At 38.5% G+C, this 7,324-nt stretch overlaps 2 non-coding genes across 2 annotated transcripts in view; both read left to right on the forward strand.

The window, feature by feature from the left end:
- Window positions 1–5,391: 5,391 nt before the first annotated feature.
- On the forward strand, window positions 5,392–5,538 carry LOC124456143. The gene has a single exon (XR_006952125.1). It is a non-coding gene; the product is annotated as a 5.8S ribosomal RNA (ribosomal RNA).
- Window positions 5,539–5,749: 211 nt separating this feature from the next.
- Window positions 5,750–7,324, forward strand: part of LOC124456164 — a 3,442-nt gene continuing 1,867 nt past the window's right edge. The window contains exon 1 of the ribosomal RNA XR_006952145.1: window positions 5,750–7,324. This exon is cut by the window's right edge and continues 1,867 nt beyond it. This is a non-coding gene — a ribosomal RNA (large subunit ribosomal RNA).

The raw sequence follows: 7,324 nt of genomic DNA on the forward strand, positions 1-7,324 counted from the left end.
TAAATTTCGAATGTACGGAACTGCTTCTTTTATCTTATATATTAACTCATGTAACAATTCAAACGGTTTCTCTGTAAAAAAAAAAACAAGCATAGCGCCCCCCCTAAATGTCGTATTTATCGTACTATCTATAAATGTCGTACTATCTGAAACCTGTTTTCGATTTCTTCTACAAGAAAACGTTTTGGTGCTTCTGACTTCAACGCAAGAAAGTTGCAATTTGCTAGAGCTGGTAGCGTTTGGAATCAAATATGAATATTTCTGTATTGACAGGTATGTTGCAATGTTCAGGGGAACACAACATCCGGTTTGACTGTAAATTTAATTAATGCTAAGTAAGTAGCAGAAGTGAATTTTTCGCCCCGCTACTAAACATTAAATCGATCTGGGCATTGTCGAGCAATTTCATTTTAAGTCTGCTCGAAAACCATGCGCTTACAATGTTTCGTGAATAATTGTAAAACGTGATGCATGTAATTCGTTCTTCAACTCGCCAAGCCAATTTGATAAATAAGGATTGACCGACCGCCCCATTACGTCACAAAACCTCTTCGACTCCTTTAGCACTTTTAGTGAACATGCCTGTTTCAAACGTCGTATTTTGCATGAGTCAATTAAAATAGTCTGAATTACATGCCTGCTAAATTCGACGTATGAAACAATTAAATTCGCCTGCTTTAATTGAGGTCGACCTTGACATTAGATTCGACCGGTTTGGTCTCATGATGCGACGAAAGTGCGACGTCGTTTCAAACGCTGAATTTTGCATGTGTCGAATACTTTTTAGCTCGCGCGGTCTACTCACAACAAAGTCTGGAATGAGATAAAGCGAAGACGTCGTGTAGTAATTGCATTCGACCCATGCAAAATTCAACTTTAGAAACAGGTCTTCTAACTTATTGCCGTAACGAAAATATACGTGCTTCTACATTGGGGGCGTGGTTTATATATAAGGTGCCAAATGCGTCAATATTTCAAATCGCACGAAATATCATCAAGCTACTGAAAACTTTGTCATAAAAACAAACGCCACCATAATTAAGATGATTGTTTAAAACTTGATGAAATTTTCACTTCAAAACTAGATGAAATTTTTTGCAGCCAACTGGATGAAGTTATTACCATTAAGCTTGATGAAATTTTTGCAAGAGGTTTGTCAAGTAAGCAAAACGTTCTGTCTTTAACTCTTCATTTGGCTTTCCATAAACAACATGGCTGCCAAAAACTAAACTAAACAATTTCTTCTGCAAGGTTCACATATTTATTTGAAGATTTCAATCGATTTTTTATACATCAGACGATTTTACATATTCAGTTTTTCAACAGAGAGTTACCGAGTACATCAGAATACCTTCTATAAACGGAACGGAGTACTACTAGATTCCACAGATGATTTGAGACCAGAAATACACATTGAAATAACAAGGCCCTGAAACTAACAAAATTCACGGTTAATTTCAGAAATTGTGATTGAAAAGAGAACATTAATCACACAAGGCCTCCAAAGTGATCAAGCAATTTCGGTTACACAGTTTGCTGTTGATAAGAAAATTTACGTTGACCATTCAAAGTGATTGAATTGATAAATGAGTCAAGTTCACAAAGCTCTTTAAGAAGAAAATTTAGTCACCAACCACAGTGCATTGAACGGCGAACATTGAGCACGTTACAAATCAACTTTAAGAGAGGTGAAAAGGCCAATTTCATTGTGCACATTTGAAGCACATGATTGAAAAGTGAGTCACGGTACTCAGCCCTCTGAACAGAAGAATCAGTTGGGACAATTCAGAGCCCTCTATAGAAAAAGTGGACACGTGACATCCGCCTATGAATGGGAAATATAGTCATTGTTTCTCATCTGAGTGGGAATAAGAGTCATAGTATACAGAACAGGAAAAGTGTGTAATTCTGATTGTTGAGCTACTATGAATGCATATCGCAAGTCACCTGATCATCAGAGGCCTCTAGATAGAAAAGAGTTGGTGATACAGAACTGCTTTTGATAGGGAGAAATGAGTCATGGAGAAATTTAAGGCCTCTGTGATTGGGCAAATTGATCACCTGATCATCAGAAGGCCTCTTAGTTTTGAAATTGAGCTAGTGATTGTTTAGGCTTTGACATTGGTTCAATAAGTCACTGAACATAATAAGGCCTCTTTATGGATAATGAGTTCAGTTTCAATAGTTGAAGGCTCTAAAGCTTGAAATAATCAAGGTGATTTCTCAGAAACCTCTGAAAGAAAAGTGATTCACGTCAACTCAGAAATTTGATAAAGGAGAAATGAGTCACTGAGACTGCAGAAGATATCTGTGAATTAAGTGACTCAAGTAGATCATCAGAGGCCTCTGAGATTGCAAAATCTGCTGTGATATCACAAGGCCTCTGAAGGGAAAAATAATCACTGATTTCTCAAGGCTCTGAGAGAATTGGTCACGCTGACAATCTCAATTTCCTCTGACAGGGAAAATAAGTCACTACCACTGAAACCCCTGAGACAAAATTTGTATTTTGTACTTAGCTGTTTGAAATAGAAATTTCACTGATACCATTGAAACAGACTGTAACAACAGAAAGTGAGTTACAGAGTATTCATCAAATGCTTCAGAAAATTTTCAGCAGACCATAACAAACTTCTTAGAAATAAAAATAATTCACTTGAAAAGAAATAACTCTAAAGGAATAATTTATTCAAGGGCCACTCTCAAAATTGCATATTTGATAAAAAGTAAATAGTCACAGAATCAGTCCCATGTTGGATTAAATTGAACATAAACCACCACTCGCATTGAATAAAATGAGGTGACCAAAAGGATTACTCTGAGATAATAAAGTCACAATACAGGAGAACACTGAAGGAAAACATCCGCTGCCATCAGAAAGATCTGAAATAGAAATAAGTCGGAACATCAGAACCTCTCATACCAAAATAAGTCACGGTAAATCAGAAGCTTCTAGTAGAAATGATCAGGAAATTAAAGGTCTCAAAGCAAAATTGTCAATTCCATAACAACAGAAAATGAACTTTGCATATAAACCTTTTCCAACGTAAAAGTGAGTCACTTTGATTTTCAGTCAAATCCGTCTTAAAAGATTGCATTTTGTATTTATGTAAGGTAAGTTTGTTCCAAAATAAGTACAAATGAGAAATATTTGGCGACGTGGTCAAAACATGTCGGTAATGGATTTGGTTTTGTTTTCAGCTTTCAAAATTGTGAAAAACTATCGCGATGAGGTGATTCACTTGGTTTGGAATTTTAATTCTTTAACACATTTGTAATAAACTAATGTTGGTATGGAAACAATTCAAACATGCTTATTTAACAAATCATTTTTGAAACATACTCACATTGAACCATTTGGTTATGTTCATTTCAATGAAATTGGATCAAATGCAATCAAAGAATTTGAAAACGTGGCAAATAGATGGCTACTTCGTTTGGTTGACCCTTCCATGTGGAAAAATAAACGAAACAGGTTCTAGCATATATACTGTTTAAGTTTATCTCAGCAATGGAAGTTAAATGGTTGATCCTGCATATCATATGCTTGTCTCAAAATTATTCTATGATTTTGGTTTAAAACTTGTACTTTGAAACAATGGCTCCTTGAATCGTTATCATTTATTTGATTGTATTATGACTTTGGATAACGTAGAATTCTAAGCTAATATATGCGAAAATGTCCCACTTTTGCGGAAGGGATGATTTATTAGATTGAAAGAATGCTTAACGTTTAAAACCCATTGGTGATTCAATAACTATTCGAATCGCATGGCCTTTTAACTTTGTGCCGAATTCAAATTTAATCAAGCATTGTTTTGGACAACGCATTGGAGAATTGGTTCTGATTAGGATAAGCCTTAGAAACGGCCACATAAGGAAGGCAGCATTTTAATTACGAATCCTGACTTGGGGAGGTATTCAAAAATAAAATAATTTTTGTAGTCTTGTAATTGGAATGAGTTACAATTTAAATCTCTTAACGAGGACCAATTGGAAAGTCTTGAACCAGCAGGCGCGGTAATTCCAGCCCAATACGTATTGTAAAGTTGTTAAGCTTATAAAGCCTGGAGTTGGAAAGGGCTGGACCATTGAGGTCTATAATAAGGTAGGCTACTGGGCCTGGACCCCTTCCCAAACATAGCGGTAATAACGGATTGTGTGTTTGTCAAAACTTCCACTTTGAAAAATTTGTTAACGCTTTTGCTTGAATCCATATCTTGGAATAATGAATCACTTTTTCTATTTTCCGTTGGTTTCTGGAACCGAAGTATATTAATAGTGAAAATAATGCATTCAGGTTTTGTGAAAGAGACAACACACTTAAATTTAGGAAATCTACGAACTAATAACGAATATTTTGCCAAGTAATGCTTTCATTAATCAGAACGAAATGAGGATCGAAGACGATCAGATACCGTCCTAGTTTAACCATAAATGCCACTAGGCATTGTGTTATTTGATGTTTGTTAACACCTTATGGTGCAACTGTCTTTCTTGAATAGATGGGTAAACTTAGTTAAAAGGTCACCAAGGAGTGGAGCCTGCGGCTTAATTTGACTTAACACGGGAAAACTCACCAGGTCCAGACATATAAGGATTGACATTGAGACTCTTTTTGATTCTTGGGTGGTGGTTCTGGGTGTCTTAGTAAGGTATTATGATTTGTCTGATTAATTACTGAGAACTTATGAGAAAATATCTTGAACTAGTCAGAGCAATTGAACGAAATCTCAGAAATTCTATAATCATGTTGCTGTTTGTTTTAAGCCAGGAATTAAAACTGGATCTGTCATGCCCTTGGATCTCCTACTGAACAGAACTACATTAATTTCCCATTGCAAATAGTTTCTTAAATTAAAGGTGCATTGGTTTCTTTGAATAACACTATTCAACACTGGTTGCTAGACAAGGGATGCGTTGATTTAAACAGTTTCACTAGTAAGCGCATCATCAGCTCGGTTGGTTACCAATTCCCTTTTACACTCTTTCAGTAAATAATACCATTAAACTTTTAGTGAGGCCTGATTGCACTGTCAGATTCCGGCCATCTACGGACGTCAAGAAGCTGGTCAAATTGATCATTTAGAGGAAAAAAGTCATAACAAGGTTTCCTTAGGTGAACCTGCGGAAGGATCATCAGTACAATGACATTTGATTGTGTTAGGTTTCTTATATTTACCTTCACAATGAAAACTCTGTGAACATTATAACTAAATGGGAGGTGGACTTTCTACGTCCTTAAATGGGTGGATGGAAGCAACAATGTGGAAGCAAATTGTGTTGTTCAAACTCAAATAAGCTCCTTTGCCATTTCCGGCCTCGCGTTTTTATTTAACTTGATGTTTGACAATTGTGTGATTACAAAGAATAGCAGCCAATAATGTTTACAACTTTAACGGTGGATCTCTTGGCTCGTGCATCGATGAAGAACGCAGCCAGCTGCGATACGTAATGGAATTGCAGAATATAGTGAATCATTGAATCTTTGAACGCAAATTGCGCTCTTGGTTATACCACATGCCTGTCTGAGTGTTGGTTATAAACGTTAACTTTCAGCATGCAATGTCTTACTGAAAGTTGAATGAAGTGTCGGGGATAGCAATATGCTAATGCCGTTTCTTCTAAGTACAGCACGTTTGTAGCCCTCTTGCAGCAAACAAGGCAAAAGCTGAACTTGCAATTGTTGTGGCAACGTGAAATGGCAACGCTCGTGATGACAAGCCAAATTGTGCATGTGCATACATCTTAACCTCAGATCAGGCAAGATTACCCGCTGAATTTAAGCATATAATAAGCGGAGGAAAAGAAACTAACAAGGATTCCCCTAGTAATGGCGAATGAAGAGGAATAGCTCAAATTGAAAATCTCCATTGTGTTGCAATGGCGAATTGTAGTTCAGAAATACTTGGCACGTCACATTGCCTAAGTTGCTTGGAACAGCACGTCATAGAGGTGACAACCCGTACGTGCAAAGCCCTTGTGTGCGAATTGTTTGAAGAGTCGGGTTGTTTGGGAATGCAGCCCAAAATGGGTGGTAAACTCCATCTAAAGCTAAATATGGGCAGAGACCGATAGCGAACAAGTACCGTGAGGGAAAGATGAAAAGGACTTTGAAAAGAGAGTTAAAAGTACGTGAAACCGTTGAAAGGGAAGAATGGAGTTAGCAATTCGTTTGTCAGATTCAGTTGCATGCACGCAGCAACGTGCGCCTCTTGATCCATGGACAAGGTGTGTACGGATGCAACATGCAGGCAGCCACTTTGAAGCGAGCGTCAGCATTGGTTGTTGTTGAGCGATAAGGTTGCAAGGAAGGTAGACGAATTTATCGTTGTTAAGCCTTGCATTCGAATAGTTTGATGACACCATGGCACTGCAACGTGCTTTGCTGGCAACCCAACTTCTCGGTCATGTGACTGTGGTGGACGGCTCGCCTGTGCACTCAAACTGCTGTCGGTCGCTTGGTGTTGCCATTAACGTTAAGGATGCTGACGATCATACGGCTCTATCCGACCCGTCTTGAAACAACCAAGGATTTAACATGTGCCAAGTCTCCGGGTGATTGAAACCTGTGCACAATGAAAGAATGACTGTCAGACAGTTGATTTGAGAAGTCTCATCGAGATGCATCGACCGACCTATTACTCTCAGTTATTTGAGTAAGACAATTGTTGGGACCAAAGATGGTGAATACCTGAAAGGGTGAAGCCAGGGCACTTGGAAGCTCTAGCGATTCTGACGTGCAAGATCGATCGAATTTGGGTATAGCGGCGAAAGACTGAAACTAGTAGCTGGTTCCTCCGAAGTTTAAAACAGGATAGCTGGAGCTCTTTGGCAGTTTTATCAGGTAAAGCGAATGATTAAGGTCTTAGTCGATTTGATTAACTTATTCTCAAACTTTAAATTGAAAGATCCAACTTGCTAACTGAAGTTGGCATTCGAATGCGAGCTCTTAGTGGGCCATTGCAACAGATCTGGCCATGCCAGATGAAGAACGCGAGTTAAGGTGCCAAAGTCGACAGCAGATCCCACAAAAGGTTTTAAAATATTGACAGCAGCTTGGTGGCAATGGAAGTCGGAATCCGCTAAGGAGTGCAACTCACCTGCCGAATCAACTAGCCCTCAAATGGATGGCGCTCACGTCGCATATACTCGGCCGTCAAAGCAAGTGCGATGTTTTGACGAGTAGAGGGCGCAGTGGTCGTGACGCAGCCTTTGGCGCAAGCCAGGGTGAAACGGCCACTGGCAGATCTTGGTGGTAGTAGCAAATATTCAAAATGAGAACTTTGAAGACTGAAGTGGAGAAAGGTTCCATGTGAACAGC

The sequence above is a fragment of the Xenia sp. Carnegie-2017 genome, unplaced genomic scaffold (assembly GCF_021976095.1).
Source record: "Xenia sp. Carnegie-2017 unplaced genomic scaffold, XeniaSp_v1 HiC_scaffold_42, whole genome shotgun sequence".
NCBI classification, from domain to species: domain Eukaryota; kingdom Metazoa; phylum Cnidaria; class Anthozoa; order Malacalcyonacea; family Xeniidae; genus Xenia; species Xenia sp. Carnegie-2017.